We start from the raw sequence: 22,795 nt of genomic DNA, 5'->3' as shown, positions 1-22,795 counted from the left end.
GATCTTTAATATTTTAAGAGTTTATTCACATTTTCTTGACTTTTGGCTTCCTTGCACCAGAAACGGAGCACTGATGTGCTGAAGATAATATTCTAAAATCGTACAATTTCCCCTTTTTTTAAAACAATTTTCCACCTACTGTGTGTATTTTTTTGTGTTTTTCCCAAATGACGATAGAATGTTATGACTGTAGGGAAAAAAAAAATACAGTGATTCTTCTTCAGCAATGCAGGTGAAGGTCACCCAGAGTTTTCTCCTGCATTTTGAGTAACCACGCAAATCACAGAATAACTCAGATTGGAAGGAACCTCAGGTTTTAAAATAACTTTGGGTTTGGATAAGAAAAAGGTGTCTCAGAACCGATTCAAGGGGCTGCTGCTGTTTTCAGTTATTTCCTACTTCTTATCCTATTTAACAAGCCCTTATTTCTAGTCTTTGGATTTTAACATATAGCTATTTAAAACAAAGCTCACATTTTAATTGCACAAAGGAATGCAAAGAAACAGGTGGGAAGGCAGGTGTTTTCCTGCTATAAATTTTTCTGGTGATTGGTGATTCACTTGTACTTCTCTCTATGTCAGTAATGGATGTTATATATAATTCCAGGTTGAGAGAGGGCCACCTGCCTCTCTGAGCTGGCGTGTCCCATGTAATGTATCGTACAAATACATCCACCTCTTGCAGCAAAATTTCAATTCTTTTGCTGTAAGGTTTATTATTTAAAACAAAAAATGCTCAGCATTTAGGATATATGTAAGTTTTTATAAATGAATTCATTATAAGTGCCGCTTATAAAAAAAACCAATAACCTAAATTCAGATCAGAATATGACCCTAACCCTGTGCTGTATAGTTCATCTCAGAATTTCATTAGATTTAATGGGAAAAATGTAAGACAATATGATGATATAGATGGTACAATTACTGTTTATAATTAATTGATATGCTACTTGAAAGTGTAGTTTCTACATTAAAAAAAGTAATTGAAGCTACAGTTTGAATGGGGGTGCTATCAAAGGTGATTTGCGAACAGTCATGGCTAAGGAGCCACTTTTTTGCCAGGACTGACTGAAGGATTTGGGTTTCCAGGCTTGGCCAGACCTTTCCCACTTAAACTGAAGAGCTGTGACTGTTAACAGGCTTCATTAGGAAGCAGTTGCCCCTCAGCACATCTGCCACAGACTCACGGAAATGAGGGAAGATATGCTTAGAAACCAAAAAGCAACCTCTTAAAGATCATGTGAACACTGTGATGCATTTCTTCTTACAGCAATAAAATTTGCACCATGGGAGACCAGTGAGGCTCAGTGAGGTCTGGGAAAAGGTGTCCTACAGACCACAGGGGGTGGCAAGCCGTGCACCTGCATAGCTGTGACCATGGAGTGTGACCGGAGTGATAAAGTTCCCCAACCTTCCCAATAAATTTGTGCTTGATTAATTAATGGATTCATTAATTAATGGATTAATTCTGGGCACTACTGGGGAACTAACTGGATCTTCCCCGTATGGACTGTTCTTCATATGCTGTGTGGTGATCATATAAGGGACAAAATGCAAGATTACAAGCTTACCCCCCAAAGTTTACTCTAGTGATTGGTTTCATGTAGTGCTCTTCCGTGTTGAATGCACTTGCTCGTTTGGGTTGTTACCTATTGGCAAGATGAATTTTCAGTTACCTGGTGTATGACTAAATGAACTGCAGCCTGCAAATAGGTTACTTTAAAAGTGCAATTCACTTAATGCAGATTTTTTTTTATAGACTGCACTAATGTAATCATTTGTTTTCATGTGTTTGGTTATACTTTGCTGCTTCTCTTCTTATGTTAGGTTCTAATAATCAGAGGGCTGCAATGTCTTATGTATTATGAATCAGACATCTTTTTAGTTCCTTCTTTCTATGTCTCTGCATTTGGCCTTAGGTCCAGGAATATATGCTGAAGTGCATATATTGCATGCCTTCCCCCGCTTGCTGTGGAGAAGAGGAGCAAAGAAGGACTGGAAATTTCTCTTTGCCCCCAGTGGCACTGACTGGTGTGATGTACTCCTGCAGAATTGTTCTCTGGTATTGCTACCAGCTGGTGATAAACGTACACTTTCTCCCCAGGCCTGAGCAAAGAGAAAATTGGTCGGTAGTTTGTTTTTTTGTGGAAGGCTGGGAAAGAGTTGCTGTTGTTCCTAGGACAATGTAAGAGGCAGCATTGTGATATTCAGAGGTCATGTTTGGCCTTGTTGCAGTTCTGGAAAGTAATCCATAGCAACCTATTTGCTAAGGTTTTGACTTGCTCCTCTTCAGAAAATTATTAGATCTTAACAATATACTACATATTTTGATGATAAAAGGTGTTCTACTAATATCATTAGTCTTATCTTTTGAATTATTTTTTTCCCCTTTTTTAATCTCTCTTTAGTTTTTCTCTAGAGTGGAAGCATTATGTTGTTGTAATACACAGGCTTGAGAGACCTGGTTCTAGACTCAGCTTGCCACAGGTAGTTTGTTGCTGTTCTTATGTGATATGTTTATGGATACAGGTCTTACATTGAATGTTACAAAGACTGTATGTGACAAAAAGACCTTGTTTTTTAACTTACAAAGAGCATATGAAAGGAAGGAGGGACTGAAGAGGAAACAGATAAAATGAAACATATTGTTATTTTTGCATGTTAGGAACTGCTTGGGTATTTCTCCAACTTTTTCTCATCTGTACTTATGACATTTAATTGCCATTTGTGCTTGTGGTGACTTGCTTTTCCTGCTGTGATTAGCCACACTTGCATAGTTTAGTCTGTGTCATCTGAGGTGGTTGTAATTCCTGTCCCGTGAAAACAGTGAATGTGGTCCCACATAATTCAATTAATTACTGGGTTGCTCTACTTTTTTAAAGACCCTTAGGATAGGAGGTTATTTGAAATTTGGGGTTGGTTTGAGTAAGGCTTAAACTCCCTATAGATGAAGGCACTCTGAGACCTTTCCAATCAGCTGCTTATTGATTTATTATTCCTAAAAGAAAGCAGGATTGCACATGCATCACATTGCTCTGGGATCACTTTGCTACTGGACAAGATTCAAGGATAGATGAGTAAGTTTTTCTTAAATATTTGATAGCATTACTGGAAATCATTAAACAAAACAATAAAATAATGCAATAAACCAATTCTGGGTTATAACTTACAATTAGTTTCTTCTTTTGTTGCTTTATTGTATCTCTTTCATGGCTTTATTGTCTCTCTTTCACAGCTTTAGTTTCTCAGTCCACTGGAAGACTGGTTACTTATTTTCACTGCTTAATTCCCCATGTCCTCCTCCTTCCCTAGTCATACCTAGGCTGCTGTGTACTGTACTGCTGTGCTCATGCATCTCTGTTTCTCTAGAGTTAGGTCACAGGCTTTATATATTGCACAGGTTTGTTTGGAAACCAGAGAGATAAGGTGAGACCAATCTTTTTTTGTCAGCTGAAGAACAGTGCCTTTGTGATGAGCAGCAAAAGGAGTGTTATGACTCAGAAAACATGCCTTCTCGTCAGAGAGATGATACTTCTTTATTTCCAAAGGTGTTCTGAGGCCTAAATCACTGATATTTGCAAAGTGCTTTTTGATTCTCCTTTGAAAGAATTATATTGTTCTGTTTGGTGAGAGCAAAGTTTGAGAAGTTACTTAGAATTTTGACAGTTGCCCTCCTACCGAGGACTCAGCCAAGCCTAACGCAGAGCACTACTACTTAAATTGTTAAAACACTTTTCATTGTTACACTTAGTGAATCACAATTTTGCTTTATGCTTCTTTATGCAGGAGCACTGGCATAATTTGAAGCAATAGCTACTTTAATGGGATATAATGAGCAATTAATGAGCAAAATAATATCTGTGGTGTTCATGGTAACTGCATGTCATTGCTCCTTTGTTCCTGTTCTCATCATCATCATCTTCAGCATCTGACCTATAATCAGTTTTCTTTTCATGCTTATCTTACAGTACTTTTACTTTAGGCAAGGCCTCATCATCCCTTTCAGCACAGAGAAAATTGATAGCGTGAAGAATTACATGAAAAGAGAATAATATGCTTTTCTTGAAATAACTAGTTTCCCTTGCTCTCCACCTGTGTTGCTAGCAATGACATTCTTAACCAACTTCTTGCAGTCTCCTTTTCCTCAGAGTAGTGTTGTTTATAAATTACATGTTTCCTTTCAAGCTGCAATGTGTCCTGAATTCTGCAGTAGGATTTGCAGATGTGTAGTCTTGAACCTTTTTAAGTCCTGGTGACTTATAGCGTATTCCATAGGGCCTCATGTTCCAATGAAGTTTTGAGAATCCCCTTCCTAGAGACATAATCATGAGGAGGCAGTGGCATGGGTCCAGCTCCACTCCTTGTCTTTGCATGGCAGCTGCCTGCTCCATGTTAGGTTGGGCAAAGGAAAGTGTTTTTATGTGGAGTAAGGGTCAGAATAGTCTTTTCCGTCACCAAAAAACTCTGAAGAGGAAAAACAGAAGCTGGGAAGAAATGTTTCAGATGTAACTTTGTTTCAATAATTCAAGATTCTCAGAGCTATTTATTCTCATTCCCCAAATGGTGTTTGTCTTGAACTCAGGGGAATCAGCTGACTTCATTTTAGCCTCAAAGTGTATTAAGGATGGTATTCAAGAGCAGTAACTGCACTGGAAATGAGGAAGTAATAAAGAACAACTTATTCTAGAATAATTTGTTTAAAATTTACATTTGTACAATATCAGGAGTTTGTTTTTAACATGGAGGAAACTATATTCAGCCATGAACTTTAATACTCCTAAGAATTCCAGTTTACTTTAGTAAAAGATGTAAAAGTTAGTTCATTATGATTACGTACTCTCTATTTCTGTACCCCAGGATAATAATGTGATATCTTTTTCATAGGCTTCCTGGGGAGGAAACAATACAGTGAAATGTAAATACAGCTTTTCCATAGTGATGATGGATGCTACAGTGCTCAGACATTAATACTGAGTAGTGTTCCAGGACAGTATTATATTACTAAAATTGTAATTTACCTGTAAGACCTAGAAAAAAATCTTTAAAGCTATTTTAAAATAAACTCAGGTAGATGAACTCTTTTTTTGTCAAGATGTAGCATAGATGTGCTGAAAAGCAGGGTCGAAGTTCTTGCAGCATAATAAGGATGCCCCTTTTCAAGTGCATCTTCATGGGATTGCTTAAGTGTGAAGGTAAGCAGGTGTTTAAAGTTTTGGACAGATGAATGGAGAGGTGAAGGTTGAGTCATAAACCTGGAGCCAGCTGCGTTGTGGCAGCTGCATATAAAAGATCAGGCTGTAGTTTTTGAAAGCTTGAGAAACTTGCAGGCTGTGTATGGAAAGGCAGGGACATGCAAGTGGGAGGAAAACTGTCCGTCCTTTATCCAGAGGAAAGTTTGCTGCCATTTGGGTAGGTTTATATTTTTATTGTTCTCATTGTAACTGTGTGGCTTTGTGTATTGTAGTTTAATTGAGTGTGTGTCAGGAGAGTTGGAAACTTCTGAGCCTGAGAAATAAATATTCTTTGGGAAAAAGGACTTGGCCAAGTCTTGGCCAAGGCATGGTGGGAGAACACTGAAAAGATAGGTGAAGATGGAGCAGCAGGTCATGCAGATTTACCCAAACGAATTTTAAACTGGAGGATCTGGTTTGTATTAAGTTTCACTGTGGCAGAACATGTACGCAATTGGAACTAATGATAAATCTGAATCTTAGTGTCCTGGTACCCGCAAATTCTAAGGCTTTAAAGCATTTGCTCATGTGTCTTTTTTTAGCATGCCAAAGTTTAGTTTTATTGTTTGTTTCAAGCTTTTTGTGCTTAACGTATGCTTTTGTCAATCCTCCCCTGATAATTATAGAAAACAATACTATTTTGCTTTGCTATTTTGCTTTTGCTATTATGGAAGGTGAAGCAGTGAAAGAAGCCTGTGTGGAGACAGGGTTTATGTTACCTAATCCACAACAGACAGGCTTCTTTCCCTATGTTAAGAGATTACAGGAAAAGACTTGTGGCAGTTCAAGCCATTCTACCTCCTCTAATTTGCCTGCTCTCATTCTTCATTTTGGAGTACCCTGAAAAACGCTGGTGTTCTTCCTCGCAGAAGCAGGCATATCTTATTTTGACCCAATCTGTTTTCAGTAAAATCCTCTTTCTATCTTGATAAAATTTTCCCACTCTGTTTATCTGTGGAGCTGAATTGCTGATTTGGTAAAGTGTGATGAAAAAGTAATTTGTCTCTCTGAAATAAAGGTTAAGTTCTGCCAGATTTCACTGTTCAAAACAACTGTTCTTTGCCTAGAGAAAAATGAGTTAGAGGAAAATAGAAACCTGGTAAAAAATCACTTCCTCCCATTATTCATAAGGCTTAACTGGCTTTGCTAAATGTGAATTGCTTCTTTCTCAGATGAGGTGAAATCTGAGCGCGTAGATTCAAATCCTCTGAAATAAAGGTTAAGTTCTGCCAGATTTCACTGTTCAAAACAACTGTTCTTTGCCTAGAGAAAAATGAGTTAGAGGAAAATAGAAACCTGGTAAAAAATCACTTCCTCCCATTATTCATAAGGCTTAACTGGCTTTGCTAAATGTGAATTGCTTCTTTCTCAGATGAGGTGAAATCTGAGCGCGTAGATTTAAATAAAGAGTGATCTCCTCTTAGTAACTATGCCAAAAAGAAGAGTGCAGAGTTGGTGTTCCCTCCTGAAGCCTATGCAGATTGAGAGAGCATCCATAGTGTCATGCATGTTGCATTGCACGTAGAAGTTGAAAGGCACGCTGTAAAATCCCCCTTGGCTCTGAATGGGCTGGTCTGCCTACCTGACGCCGTGCAGGTCATACAGACACCCTAGCTCAGTTTCGTGAAGCAGTGAAGGAACAGCGGCATGTTCCTGTGCTCCCATTAATTGCCCTGGAGCTGAGTGACTTGCCCAGGTCCCATAGGCAAGCCAAACAGTCCTCAAGGTGCAGCCTATTGACTTACCTTCAGGTATTGTAGTATGTCCTAAATATATTTCTTGAAACTAATAGTACTTAGGAGTCATTCAGAACTTGATGCATTGCCTGTTTTCATGCAGAGAAAATATTCCTACAATTTAGTTACGGGAATATTTATTTATTTATTTATTTTTCTGACAAACACAGGAAAATACTTATAATAAAGATTCTCTTGCAAAGGGAATAAGCAGAGGTGTGCTGACAGGAAAGAAGTTATAACGTTTTGGAAGTTTGCCTATAGAATATTAAATTGGATTCCTACTGCAATATATATTATTTTTTAATGTCAGTAGTAGGTTGAATAATCTATAGTAGTGGTCATATAGTCATTTTATAGTAATAGCCTGCATGTCTTAGGCATTAGTGTGTGTTTCATTTAGAGACAGATAATTTCTAAAATAATTTGAATATTTTTGTTTTTAAGCAGGAATAAGTGCTGACATCTTAAAAACTTGTTTTGGCACAGATCATATGCACACAAGGTAAAGGTCATACTGGTCAACATAGACAACTTTTGATTCATTAAAAACTTGAAGGTGGAATAACAGCCGCTAGTATTTGTCAAGTGATTGATTAGTTTCTCAGTGATAAACATGAAGGAAAATCTTTATGCCACAAGCAGTTTTGTCAAGTAGCTTGGAGAGCCTGTGTTTGATAGATAGAGCCTTCAGGTTAGAACCTAAAAGGAATCAATTGTTGTCCTGACTATAACTTAGCATGAGTTCATTATTAAGCAGCTCTACTCATTATTAATTCTCAGCAGTCCATCTGCCTTTGTTTTATGTTCATATACTACCTACATTTCACTCTAATCACCTAAAAAAATTTGAACTGAGTATTTAACATCCAAAATACTTGTCCCAAAAGCTAATAGCTTCAGGCTTTTGTTCCAGAAGCATACAAGGACTTGTATTTGTCAGCTAGAAGGAAACAGATTTTAGACTGGGAAGGGAAAAGACTTGTTTACAATTAAACAACAACTTTTCTTCTTGTGTCACTAGCAAGTCACCATTCTTGCCTTCTGGCATACCTGCTCTCAAGTTAACATCAAATCTTTCACAGCTGATTGAAGGTGGGCAAGGCTGTGTTTGTCTGGTCAAACCGTAAGGACAGCAACATTTGCTGCATTTTCCTGTCCATCTTTTTGTAAACAACCTTAGAAATTACTCTTGCTTTTCTGATCCTTTGGGTTCAGGTTATTGTCCAGAAACACTTTGGGATTCAACATAAGGGGCAATACCTGGTCATCTAGACTGGCAAAATCAAAGGCAAATAAAGAATGAAAACAGGTTGCTGTTAAAGATTATGCAAATCTCTAATTGTCTTAATTATATACAAGTGTTGTGGTTTAACCTCAGTTGGCAACTGAGCACCATGCAGCTGCTTGCTCACTCCTCTCCCCCCTCCCCCCAAAATAATAATAATAATATAGAAAACAAGTGGCGCATAATGCAATTGGTCACCACCCGCCGACCGATGCCCAGCCAGTCCCTGAGCAGCGGCCCCCCCGGCCAGCTTTCCCCAGTTTATGTACTGAGCATGACGTCACATGGTATGGAATGTCCCTTTGGCCAGTTTGGCTGTGCCCCCTCCCAGCTTCTTGTGCACCTCCAGCCTTCTCAGTCGGTAGAGCATGGGAAACTAAGAAGTCCTTGGCTAGTGTAAGCATTACCTAGCAACAACTAAAACATCCCTGCCTTATCAACTTTGTTCTCATCCTAAATCCAAAACACAGCACTGTACCAGCTACTAGGAAGGAAATTAACTCTATCCCTGCCGAAACCAGGACAACAAGATAAGGTCCATAAATATCCATCTCTTCTGTGAACTTAAGTGGCTTGTGATTTGGGCACTTTTATTTTCTTGAGAGAGACAGAGTGACTTGTACAACAGTACTTCAGTTTTTCTTTTCCAGACAATTATTTTGGCTTAGGAGTCTCAGCTGCCTTGGCCTTTTTGGTTTGCCAAATAGATACCGAGGAAAATTTTGCATTTGCCAATAATAACTGAGATCAGGGTCCCCAGATAATATAAATCCTCCTTTTATTTTGAGCTTGGCTTTAAAACTTTACCTAATCTTCACATTTTACATTATCATCTATGTATTAGCAACCATTGATTTTAAAATAAAATCTTCCTATTCATAAAAACATGCCAAACATCTCTGGAAAATTTAAAATACTTCTTTTGTATTCATCAGGGACTCTAATGCAGCTATCATGATTGATGAATTTGATTTACTTGAAATTGCTGAGAGGAACTGGGGGGGAGGGGGGAGAAAAGAGAAAAATGGTTTTCAGTTTTTGTACAAAATGTTCTATGTCAATTTAGAAAGTAGGGGGACAAATGTGAGCCACAGCTTATAGCAGTGGCAGAACACGTGCCTCTGCAGCACAACTTTGCTGTGGGAGGCAGGCGTTTGCTCTGGAGTCCCAAACCTTGTGAATTTGGCTTTTAAATTGTAGTGTGACTGCTCAGGGTACCCACCACAGTAACAAATCAAGGCCAACCATGTGCACAGCGCAGTTCCTTTGGAAGAGAAGTATAATCCCTCAATATGAACTGATGCTAAACATATCTGGTGTAGGTAACACAGGCAGGATTGTTTAATAAATTTTTTATATGTTTTGTTGTCAGTTGGGAGGGAGAGCTCTGAGTAAATTTGTGATATCTTCTTGTGATTTTGAGAAGTAGAACTCTGAAAATTTTGCGTCACAGATGAACTTTGCAAATCTTTGTTTAAATGGCCACAGCTATAGAAGGTTTCACAGGGAATGTTTGCCTTGTGCCTCATTCTTTGTACATAATGCTAGAAATGCTTGGAGAGGCAGAAGTTGGAGGGGATGTATCCGAGGAGGGGAATGTGAAGAAAAACTTGCAAGCTGCTGTTTCGTGGTGAGCCATTTGACTGAGGTCTGTGAGAGATGATTTAATATTTACCCACTGTTAGCAATAAGCAGCACACACAGTGGAACACCAGCTAAGATCACCAGATGTTCCTGTTACGCTTTGGTGTAAATCAAAAGTAGCTCAGTTGAAGACAGTTTCAATCGTGCAATGAAAAGGAGATATTATCTTACTTGAACACATTATGTCTGCTAAGTCTATAAAACATCCATTCCATACTCACAGTTCACCAGAAAAGCTGCTCTTGTCCCATTTATTTGCCAAGGATTCTTCTTTCACTCCCTGAATTTATAAGGATTATCAATGTACTCACATACAGAGTTCATCATAGTCTCCTTTTCCATTCATTTGTATTAAATGAAGCAGGAGATCCACAGCAATAATCAAACTCTCCCTCTTTCTAGCCTCTGTGTTATGCTTTTAACAGGAATGGAAAGAATCAATGATTTTTAAAAAAAAAAAAAACAAACCCCAAAATTTCCCACTGATCTTTTAATGAGGAATCCACTTAAGAGGAGTTCATTTTAAATTGTCTGTCTTGGTGTGCATTTTCTATACTGATAATAAAAAGACACCATATATGGAAGGTTTAAATTTATGTTCAGAAATTACTTCAGGAAGCAGTTAAAGAGAAGTTAACGGGGGAGAAAAGTGGTGATGTGTCACCTCTTTATTACCTGACCTCTTGACTCTGAATGTAATAGGGAGCAATTTTGTTTCTGGCTATAACCTGGCTGGGCTGGCAATCTCCAGAAATCTGGTATAATGTTCTTAGATTTACAGGTGCAAAAAGATGTCCATGGAAACTGAGTTAAATGCTAGCCCTACTTCGGGATTCCTATATTTTTCTAGGAGTTTCCCCTCTCTTGCTTTTTCTGGTTGTCACAGATTTCCGCAGCAGTGTTTGCAACTTGAGCGGTAGGTTTTGTGCTAACAGTCACTACCCTCAAGTGGAGTCTTTATAAACATTTTCCCACCTGTGTGACAACACTGTTAAAAGCACAGATCCTAAACCACCCGTTATGGCCAAAAAGAGTCTGGTAAGCATTCTGAGAGTAAAGATGATTTTTCGGCTACCATTACATGTTGCATAAATTGAACACAAACTTTGGAGAGATTTTGATGCTTGTAGTCACACAGTCCAGTGCATTTGAGAAAAGTATATTGAAACCAAGTCCACAGCTGGCCTTTGTAGATCTCAATTTTGTGGAAATAAAGAAATGAAAACACCTTCTGGGCTCAAGTGAGGAGTGACCTACGTTGCCACTCTTAGCTAAGTGCTCACTGAAGAAAAATCTGTGGAAGATAGGATGGTTGTTCAGCACCTGAAAGACCTTAGTAAAGAACTTAGACGTTTTATGTAGGCCCCAAATGCGCAGGGATGCTGACGAGACTACTAAGGCTCATATTATATGCTGGAAGTCCAGGCCAAGTTGAACAAAAATGTCCCGTGTTGGGAGCTGAAATAAAAAAGAGTAACAAAACAAGCATATGTTTGTTCATCTAGATTGGAAGCCATAATGTAGTCTTTGTAGATTAATACTTACCAAGAGGTTCCCAAATTCCCTGTACATTTATGGGAGTAATTTGTTAAGCATTGATAATGGGAATATCAGCTTTAGAAGAGCTGTGGCAACTGCTGTTTCATGATTAACACTGCAGTATTTACTAGTTTATCTGCTTTGCCTGCGTTAAAGTAGCATAAGGAAGCTGGACTGGAGTCTAACCTGTGGGTTACTTACACCTTCTTATGTCAGAGATTCCATGACTGTAAAGGCTATGGATTTTTTTTGTGTGCTTGTCATCCTATTTTTAATAACTAAATAAGAGAAAAAGCACAATGGAAGTGGGTTTTCCATAGAGGGGAAGGATAGGGTCAGGAAGTGCTTGGTAGCGAGGGTGCTGAATCTCTTTATCGCTGCTGCCTCAAATACTCTCTAGTATTTTGCAGATGGTCTGCTCATGTTCCCCTCATGACCACTCGGGAGTTCTTGGACCTTTCCAACCCATTCCTGAACCTCAGGCACACCATCTTCAGTTCCCAACAGCCCATCCCAAACAGCAGAGTTAACCTTTTCAGTGCCCCCTACCAGATTCTCTTTTCCAGGACCCCAGATCCCCTTCTCTTCTAGTTCTCCCTGGCACTAAACCTCCTGTCAAACCTTTCATTTACTTCCTCAAGATCCTTAGTTTCTTCCACCCCAGGACCTCCACTTCTACAAACTCACCCGTTGCATTTCCAGCCTTCAATCCTAATTCACATTTTTCAGTTCTGCATTTTGATTTTACATTCTTGCTGGCTACTGGCACCACTACCCTCCTGCACTCTGTATTGAAGCACGGTCTAAGCTTCTGGGCTCTTTGTTGGTAGTTTTTTTTCTTTCATTTGCTTGTTCAAAGAGCAAAAATCTTTGATATTGGGAGCGGTTATTGGAAACCCACCTGGACAGGATGCTGAGAGCAGAAATGTAAGGTATGCATGGGAGTGAAGGTGGAGTAATAACATATACCTATATATCTTGGTCAAAGTTTCTCTTTAAATAAACAAGTGGAGAGAAGAGATTTTTAGGTGCTGTTTGTGCAGAAATCTCTGATCACTCTTGTCTGTCCAGGGGAGCTGCAGGTGGCGTTGGTTATATTGTTCGTCAAGTATTTCAGCAAGCACAAACAGCAGCAACTTTCAGCACTTCTGTTTACTGCAGGGCTCATGGCTTAGTGCACATGGATGGGAAATTCAAAGTCTGTAATAATTCAGGAGTTGCAGTGACACCTACCTACCCATTTCTTTCATCCCCTCTAATTTATTTGAAGATAGAATTTCTGCTGTTGTAATTTACTTTGCTCTGGGTCTGTGCACTTACTTTTGTACTTTTAACAACAAAGTCATCAAAATACTCTTTCTAATGAAATACAGTTATCCAAAAAAGTATAGAAAATGCAACAAACATGCTTTAGGGCAAATAAATACAACTATGTTATCGTGTAAATAGAAGTGTAACTTTTAATTTAGTGTGATAGTACAGTAGCTGCTGTGATCAACATTTGGAAGTATTTTTTGGAAGAAATGTTTTGTTTCTCAGCAGAAACTGACAGAATCCAATACAGAAAGTTGTAATTGGTCTTCCAGCATAAAATGCCGGTTTCCTTCACTCTCCCCTCAATATAGCACAAGACTATGTGTTTTTATAAGCCTGCCAAGCTGAAATCTCAAGGAATAGATTTACATGGGGCATTAACTGCAATATGTAGCTAGGAAGTTGTACAATAAAAGAAAGATATGCTGAAATTCCTGCAAATTACAGACCTAATCCACTTCCTGGGTGGCTCCAGGCAGCTCCATTGTAAAGGATAGCTTCATCTTAGCAAAGAATAGATGAGCCCGTATGTACCTCTTGTAATTAATGAGGAGAAAAACCCTGAAGGTTCAACTGAAAGAAGGTAAAATTGCAGAGAGCAGAGTGGGGAAAGCAGGATTTTATATGTAGAATGGGACAACTAATTATCTTTTTTTTTTCCATAGGAAATAGAACTGTTTAATCATAGAATCATTTAGGTTGGAAAAGACCTCAGCAACACCAGCTGAGGGGTGCAAGGGAAACCACTTGAGCTGTGTGAATCTCGAAGATAGCTTAATAAGTTTCTGACCTCTCCTGGAGTTGTTTTCAGTCCTTCAGAGTGACCGTGGGTATACCTCGGTACCTCAGGATACTTCTTAACGGAAAAGTTCTGGTTTGTCTGTGCTCCCTGTTAGAAATGGCCACCAAGCTACAAGAAAGGAGGTGCTCAACCTTTTTTCACATTGGTAGTTCCGTCTGTAAAAGAATGGACGCAATTATAAGCCATGCATTAATGAATGTGCTGGAATAAGGCATTAATACTAGATTGTACGTGTGTATATTAAGATTAATGTACCTTTAATGTGTTAGTTTTTGTGACAGGATATTTGTGAACATGTGTACATTTAGACACTATTTTATTTAGTTTCAGTAATCTTTGTTGTTGTGATGCAGTGACTACTAGTCTTTCCTGGGAAGACATGTAGATATGAAAGGAAATAATGACTGTTCTTTCAGTAAACTTTGACTATATCCTATTCGAGCATTATTGGAAAGTCCACTTATACTGCTATAAATATTTTTGCATCTTCAGGAAGAGCTTGTATTTTTGTGACATACTGATGGAGAGACTGGCAGCTTTGTTCCATACTTTAAACTTACAATGAATTCTTCAGATTCTAGAACTAGCAAGTGGTCAGTAGGTTATTTATCTATCAATCAATCTGTAAATAATATTTTCCCAGAATGATGTGCCTGAATTGTATGTTATTAATGGAATGCATTGTATAACGCCATGGCTGGACAGTTTGCATAAGCAGTTGCCAGACAAACTAGTGGTATTTTCTGATTTGTTTTGAAGCAATGTCATTAGTCTCGGGGTGAGAGGCCATTCCAAAGTGTATTTAGTTAGGTTGAGATCCTCAAAAATAGATTTAAGTGTGGTTTTGTGTAGGCAATTTTCAAATTAAATTTTGGTTTGACATGTTATTGTTTCTTTGAAGCTTTAAAACTTAAAATTATTCTTATATTAAAGAAAAATAAATTCAGGGAAATATTACTTAAACATGTGTGTGCTACATAAAGATGTCAAAAGTGCTATAATTATATTTCATCAAGTGTAACTTAACATTTTAATAGATAGTGTCTAAGGCTGATCTGACAAGGCATTTTTAAAGTTTTGGAATGAATGCTCAAAATAAAAAAACATGCCACTTAAATTTAATTAATCATTTCTATAAGGTAGGGGCTTGCTAGGAATGCCAAAGAAGTATTTCTCTTAGAAGGGGCGCTATTATATTCTGAAGTGCTCTGAAGTAGGAGGTGTTTGTTCATTCACTTTTGATTTCAAAGCGTGAAAAAAACCCATACTTCCCTTTTACCTACTGTTGTAGGTGCAAATTCTTCAAAATATAATTAATTGCATTACATTAAAGTTATCCAACCAGTCCTTCAAGTGCATAATCAACAGCAGTAAGTTGACAAGTTTATCAATCATTTTACAAGACAAATCCTGATTAAATAAGAAAGGGACTTAATCTTTATATTACAACATAAATCATGTGTACTGCTCACTAAGAGATGGGATCAATTTAATTTTCTACAGCTGTGTAACTGACAGCTATTGTTTATAAAGCAACACAGAATTACTTGCATTAAATCAAGAACTTGATTTAATGATGGAAGTGTAAGTTGCATATCAGCTTGCCTAAACCGGAAGACCAAGAAAAGACACATATATATCTGTCTTCATGTGATGTAGCATCTCCTTTTGCCAGGCACTGTGACTGGTACGTTTACATTTGAGGAGAGACAGTGCAGCAGAGGCGATTGGCGAGGGCGAGACCCGTCTGCTATTAGAGCAATGGAGATATGGAGATGTTCTGCCCTGCATGGGTAGGGATTGTCCATTGACTATGAGTATCGTTAGAGAGTACCATAACTCATATTAACATAAACAAGAGAAAATCAAAGAGATGTGCGCACACCTGCAAGGCTATGATCTTATTGGCATCACGGAGACATGGTGGGATGGCTCCTATGACTGGAGTGTTGGGGTGGAGGGATACAGGCTCTTTAGGAAGGACAGGTAGGGGAGATGAGGAGGGGGTGTTGCCCTCTATGTCAATGACCAGCTGGAACGCATGGAGCTCTGCCTGGGGATGGATGAGGAGCCGACCAGGAGCTTAGGGGTCAGGATTAAAGGGAGGGCAGGGACAGGTGATGTTACAGGCTGAGAGAGTTGGGGTTGTTCAGCCTGGAGAAGAGAAGGCTCCGGGGAGACCTTATAGCAGCCTTCCAGTACCTGAAGGGTGCCTACAAGAAAGCTGGAGAGGGACTTTTTACGAGGGAATGTAGTGACAGGACAAGGGGGAATGGCTTTAAACTGAAAGAGGGTAGATTTAGATTAGATATAAGGAAGAAATTGTTCACTGTGAGGGTGGTGAGGCACTGGAACAGGTTGCCCAGAGAAGTTGTGGATGCCTCAACCCTGGAAGTGTTCAAGGCCAGGTTGGATGGGGCTTTGAGCAACCTGGTCTAGTGGAAGGTGTCCCTGCCTATGGCAGGGGGATTGGAACTAGATGATCTTTAAGGTCCCTTCCAACCCAAACCATTCTATGATTATACCATATGCATGGCATGTGTGTATTTACATGGTTATATAGTTTATGATGGATCTGTACTATGTATGTAGTTAATCTAAACTATGGCTTTATTAAACCCTGATACAAAAATTCAGTCTAGAGAGGCACCCATAATGACTACAGCTTCTTACCTTTTGCTTCCTCCTCTCTCTCTTCCAGGCCCTCTTTTTTCCTAGTTGTGTTAATTGCCCCCTTTGTTTCTAATTTGGTTACTGAATTCTCATTGTGTATCTAATACTGGTGTCCAACATTGCAACTTAATGACTTCATTTATATGGGATTAAACTTAAAGAATCTTTGAAGTCCCTGATATGCAACTGGTAAATCCTTGTGTTTTTAACAGCATATTTGCAAAAGATTTTCAGAAGATGCTTAGCATCTGACTGAAGCTACAAAACCAGGATGAAAACATAAAGCTGAGAGCCAAATTTTCTGCTCCAGTACATGCATGATGCTTTCACCAAAATACATATTCTTCAAATGAAGAGAAGTTTCACATGTTTAACAGAGGGAAGTATTCTCAGTGCTGGCATCTGGCTTGTTTTTAAAGAGGGGGAGGCCCTAACTGATAAAATCTGTGCTGTACATCCTCAGCAGGGTGTGTGGGGCATATATTTTTTTAATGCAAAACCTCATGTCTTTTAAATATATTTGTCTTGGTTGTAGCTGCAATTTACTGAATATTTCTGAATACATTAATGTATCTTTTATTAAAGCATAGAAAAAAGTTTCCTGCTGTTTGTGCATTACTTTTGGTGGTTTAATTAATTGTCTAGACTAAAGGTATGATGTAGTTTTTAGTTCAGATGTCTCATGCAGCTAAAGGCATGCATTTCTTGAAGGGATTAAGTAGCTATGAAGGCTGGGGAATGAATGGACTTTGGAAACCTCCCAAAAATTTCTTGTGTAATGATTTTTGTCATGGTGAAAGCTACAGTGGCTGGGGCTCCAGGCAGAAAAATTAATCTTTGTTCCAACACAGCAAAAGAATTCCTGAATAGTTCTACTGATGTTCCTCTTTAAAAGCAAATTGCTTGTAAATATTTGTTTATCTTCCACTTCTAAAATATTTGACTGCAAATTCATCATCATTTTGTTCTCTTGGTGAAGAGAGAAGAAAGTTCCTCCTGCAAAGAATGAGAGTGAAGCGTTCTGCACTAATGAGTACTAGTGAGCTAATGAAATTCAATTATTACTGGAATCTTTCCAGTGCTGTTTTCCTGAGCAGAGGGCACTGCCAGGCCCACATGAAATCATGAGACAGCCTCTTTAACGTGCTGCAGCCAACAGGCTTGGGTGCTGTTGGTTCAGAGCACCAGCACAGCAAGAGAGAAGCTGCTGCGGTCCTCACAGTTTGTCTTCCCTTTCTCAAAGTTTGGAGCATGTTCTAGTGAGCGTAGCCATAGTCTCCCTGCCAAAAGCATAGAACTTCCCTTTTTCTGATTTTGTCTGTGCGAAGACTTTGGCATAAGATCCTGAGCCACTGAGATTCCTGCTGTCTCTTAAGAAGGAGCAGGAATCTGAAATGGTGAAATTGCTCAGAAGTTCAGAGTACTTGTAAAGCATGGAGGCCAGGTACTGAATAATATTAATATAGGGGTGCTTGTCTCCCTGCTTTCTTGGCTCTCGTGAGGTGTCTGTCCAAACACTGAATAGGCTGGGAGGCAGCCCCTGGTAATTCTGATATGTGCTGGTGAAGATACTAACTGTGCTTCATGTCACAGTGGAGCAGTATGGCGGGGTGTGTACAGGGAATCAAATTCTTGACAAAAGCACGCTTTGCAATGAATTAAATTTGATGTAAGTAATCTGATTTCAGTGATGACAAAGAGAAAATTAAAAAGCATTCATGGAAAAGTGAAAAATTGCAAGGAAGTGTCAATATCCTGGAAGTTTTTCACTGATGTTGATTAAAAAAATAAAGATAAGCCGCTTTCTGGGGAATATCTACAGTAGCCAGCTTCATTTTCTGGTCTGGATTTGTTCACTTCACAGTTCACTTGGGACATTAATGGGATGATTCTACTGATCATAAGAATCGCATGTGTTGCTGTATAAACACAGCCAGGATTGGACCTTGCTATGAGATTTGGTACATATGTACAGTAGAAGGGTCCCTCTACTGCCAAGCTTGTCATCAAGTAAATGAGACGCAGTGATAAAATAAACAGTGGTGAAGAACCAAAATACTATTAATAACATTTTATACATGGAAGGAAGAGATATACAGAAATTAAAACTATATTTGGGGTTTTCACCTGGGAGACTACCTACAGTTAAATGAATCATTTATTGTTGTGATGTGCTGTTGTATGAAACAAGACGAGTTAAAAATATATTCCTCAGTATCAGTGAAAAGAAAAATGAGAGCCTGGGGGAGAGTCTTCATGACACTCTGAATTTTATTGTCCCTGTGGATTGCTCTTTGATTTCCTGGATCCGCTTTTGAACTTGATTGTTTTTGTGCTGTTATGACTCAGCGGCCAGGGCAGTGGGAGTGAGATCATTCCTCTGCTTTCCTGAATTTGGGTTAGAGATGCATACTGCAATGGAACAGGGCTCACTGGTGGGTGCTGGCTGTAGAGACCTTATAATATCAGGGATGCACAGAGGTGCAACAAACAAATGGCTAAGCTGCTCTGCCTGTCAGTGTTGCTGGCTTCTGGCTTTCCTGGGCTTTATGGACAAAGAATAAACTTTAAAAGCTCTCCTCTATCCCCCTGCTCCCCCCACACCATTTCAGGCAAGCAAGCAGATCAAATATTAAAGAACCAATCCTTTCATATTCATTGAATATTTCCAAATACGTTTTGGACATTGTGAGCTATAAAATCACGTTGAGTTGTATTTACAGGTAGTGCTTATTCTAAACTTTCAGTGCTGTTGTTGAGACAGTCTCTTTTGAATCTTACATGAAAAGTGTTAGAGATTTTTTTTTTTTGAAGCATGCATTCCTTAGCACACACACTGCACTCTGTCATCACTGCCCTGTCCACTACTGCTGAAATGTTTTCCCAAGCATGATAAAAGGTTATGTTTTTGCAGTGTCTGAAATGCTCAGTAGAATATTCAAATGTCTTTTGATTGCTAAATTGTGAAATTTATTATAAATCCTGATGATGATTCATTACACTGTTGCTCAGAGGTGACAGTGACTTCTTAATGCGTATTGAGTGAAAACTGGGTGTGAGAAATTGCACTGGCAACATTAGTTGTTAGTCATTAGTACTGATCTGATTGTGAATTTTTTTTAATTCAACATGCACTTCACATGCTCATGCAAGCCACCTTGGAAATTTAAGCTTTTATAAAGAGAAATGCACAACTTGAGTAGCATCCACACAAACATTTAAAAATGTTATTAACGATTCTAACTCTCTCTTGCCCTAGAGTTAATAGAAATGAACACAGAAATTAATTCATTGGAATTCACCTTGGCTTCTTTTTTAAGATTTCCAGCAAAAATACCAATTATTGTACAAGGGGTTGGGTTTTTTTGTTTAGATTCCTTCATGATAGCTGTGGTCACTTCCTACATTGTCTTCTGAGCTTCGTGAGCACATCATCCTTACCTGTCACCTTTGAGCCTTCTCCCATTGCAGGGGTTCATTGATAGATCACACCAGGCTGCAGTCTACTCCAACTAAGGTGAGTAGTCCAGGGCAGTAGCATAGCACGTATGCTTTGTCTGTTCTTCAATTCCTGTGTTCCTTATAGTAGAGCGAGTTCATGGGTAGAGCTTAGGAGGCTATTTTCAAGAGATGTAGAACTTGGTCTGAGACCATAAATTGTTAGTACTCTTCAGAAGACTTTCCTGGAACCCTTTCAATACAGTGTAATTTTTTTAGAGAAAATCTTTTATATTGACTTCGGAACTTCTTCCAAGGTGTTTATGTGTGCAAATCATTTCTGTAGACAGTTGCAGTCTTAAAAAGCTACATTCGTGCTTCTCATCCTGTTTTGATGTTTTCCATTGCCATTGTCTGTATGTATCTAAGATGTGAAGCCTCAGAATGAAAAGATGTCTTAAAAGAGCTGTCATTGTAATGAGAAATGCTACTGGTGAAGATAGTCTCAGAATTTTAATTGAATAATTCCATAGATTGTCATTTTTGTTTGACAAAGGAATGTCATGAACAGTATCTTGGACAAAATAAGACAGTCATGAAAACCTAAGAACCAGTAGAACTTAATTTATACTTTTGCCTGAAAAGGAATATCAAAAGGCATCATTGCATGTTGCTTATGTAAGCTTACACATTCTATTCGTATATATATTTGTAACTTCTAGATGTCAGTATTCAGGAAAATACCTGATATCAACCTTATGTTGAAAAAGAAAAGCATTAAAGCAGCCTGGCCTTGTTGTCTTTGATGTGGATCAAAGGTAGTTGTATCCATTTGGGGTAGATGCTAAAGTAAGGGAAAACTTGCATGATCTTCAACTAGGTTCTTTATGTACCTTGAGAAAGAAGACAAAGTAGCATGATTTTGGGAGTAACAGGTAGCTCTCAGCTGTCAGGAGGATGTCAGAATCTTCCTGATTTTAAAAAAGAATTGATCTTTAAAAATAGACCCCTGTATCCACATTTAGATATACAAAAAAAATCTGAGTGTAATTAAGTTTGTATGTCAAAACTAGTCAGATTTTTTTTAGCACTTCTTTTTTAAGTCTCAACACAGCTATTTTTATTTCATCTGATGAATTAAATCTTTCATTGCTACTTCCTTTATATTACTGAATCTGTGCTAATCTCTGTTTGAAGTATATGCAAGAATATTTTATCTATTCATTGTATTTTATTTTCCTGGCAACAAAAATCTGCCACTTCCACAGCTGAACATTAGAAAAATCATAGTTTCCATGAACTTTGCATTTATTATTTCTCTGTAGAGTTGTTGTTTCAGAAAGTCAGAGAACTTGAAATGTTATTACATTCTCAAATAAATGAAGAATATATAAGTGGTCCTTGAAAAGGAAGTTATGAAGAATTCTGAAAAGGCAAAAGACATTTTTGTCACCAAGTTTAAAAAGATATTCCAAAATACGTCCTTTTAGTCCCGTTTACTCAAATCAGGGCACGATGCCAAAGCCGAGACCAGCAGGTCAAGAGCAAGTCACCCTCGCGTCTCACAGCGGGCTGTCCGAGGTAATGGAAGGGCTTATTTTGCTGTGTCTCTAATCCTGGTAACTCGGTTTAAACCCTGAATGAGCAATGGTACTCCCGAGCATGCAGGTCTTCAACAGTATTATAAACAAAAAATTTATTTTTTTTTTTTTTTCTTTAAATTGACTCCAGTATTGTTACACTTGTTGGAGTTAAAAACTTCTGCTGGAGATTTTGTGTAGCTGGTGTATCTTCTCCTGCTGTCCTTCCTTCTGTGCTGGTACTGTCAACAGACTCAAATTTTGCACAGACGTACTTATCTAAGTCTATATTATTTTTTAATTTTAAAGCAAGCAGATAAATATGCTATGGAATGTTTTCTCAGGTTCTACAAACGAAAAGGCTTTTCCAGGATCAGTATCAAATCTCTTCGTAGTTAAAAAACAAGTTTCAATTTCTTATCTTTACAATTTTAGGTGATAGCTGGGAAAATTTGAGGAGAAAAAGGAAAGACAACCTGCTTAAAAATACAGCATGAAGAGGTTTCATCAAGATCTTGTGAAATAGGCTAAAGTCCAGAATTCACACTGGGACAATGAAAGATTTCAATTATGCCAGAGGGAGGTTGTGACCACTCTTCTGGCTCTAAGTCGAAGCTTCTGCTCAGTTTGTTGTAGAGACAAAAATGTATTTTTTTAGCAGAAAATTGGGGAAGAGAGAGAGACAGGCTGACTCTTAGACATCTGCTGCCAGAACTTGGTGAGATAGCTGGTGTGAGCTCCATAATACCTTGTGCAGGAAGAACTACAAGGAATATTGACAGAAATGTGTTTTGATGGGGCTTAACGTGTAGCTGAATTAGCTTGCATTTGGAGTGGATAGGTGCTGTCTGTTGGTTGTTTCTGTTAGTTTAACTTGGTATATAGCTGAATTGCATGTCTCTGCTATTTGTGTAGAGACGCAGGGTGGCTTTCAAACATCAGACTTGCATGGCACGTAACTAGTGTGATTTGCTTCCTCCTTCTCTGTTGTAATATCTCCCAATTGCCTAGATTAAAACTCTGCACCAAGTTCTGACAGTATTGATGAAAAGTGCATCAGCCAGTCTTTGTGACTGTTGCTGATAATTAATGTCACAATTTAAGATGAACACAAGAGGCAATACTGGGTTTTTTTGTTAGTAATAGTATTGGATCATCAGTGATTATGATGACGATGAAACTTGAAATCCATGGCAGAATAAACCCAAAGCGTTTAAAAGGTTAGAGCCTTTGTAGTGCCTCATACCGGCTTTCCCAAATGTGCTGTTGTGGTTTAACCTGGCAGGCAGCTGAACCCCACACAGCTGTTTGCTCGCTCCCCCCTGAAAATCATAATAATAAAAGATAAAAGAATGTACAAAGTAAGCGATGCACAATGCAATTGCTCACCACCCACCAATCGATGCCCACCCAGTCCCTGAGCAGCGGTCACCGACCGCTGGCCAACTCCCCCCAGTTTATATACTGAGCATGACGTCACATGGTATGGAATATCCCTTTGGCCAGTTTGGGTCAGCTGTCCTGGCTGTGCCCCCTCCCAGCTTCTTGTGC

The sequence above is a fragment of the Aptenodytes forsteri genome, unplaced genomic scaffold (assembly GCF_000699145.1).
Source record: "Aptenodytes forsteri isolate BGI_AS27 unplaced genomic scaffold, ASM69914v1 Scaffold84, whole genome shotgun sequence".
Lineage (NCBI taxonomy): Eukaryota > Metazoa > Chordata > Aves > Sphenisciformes > Spheniscidae > Aptenodytes > Aptenodytes forsteri.
This window is presented reverse-complemented; position numbering follows the sequence as displayed.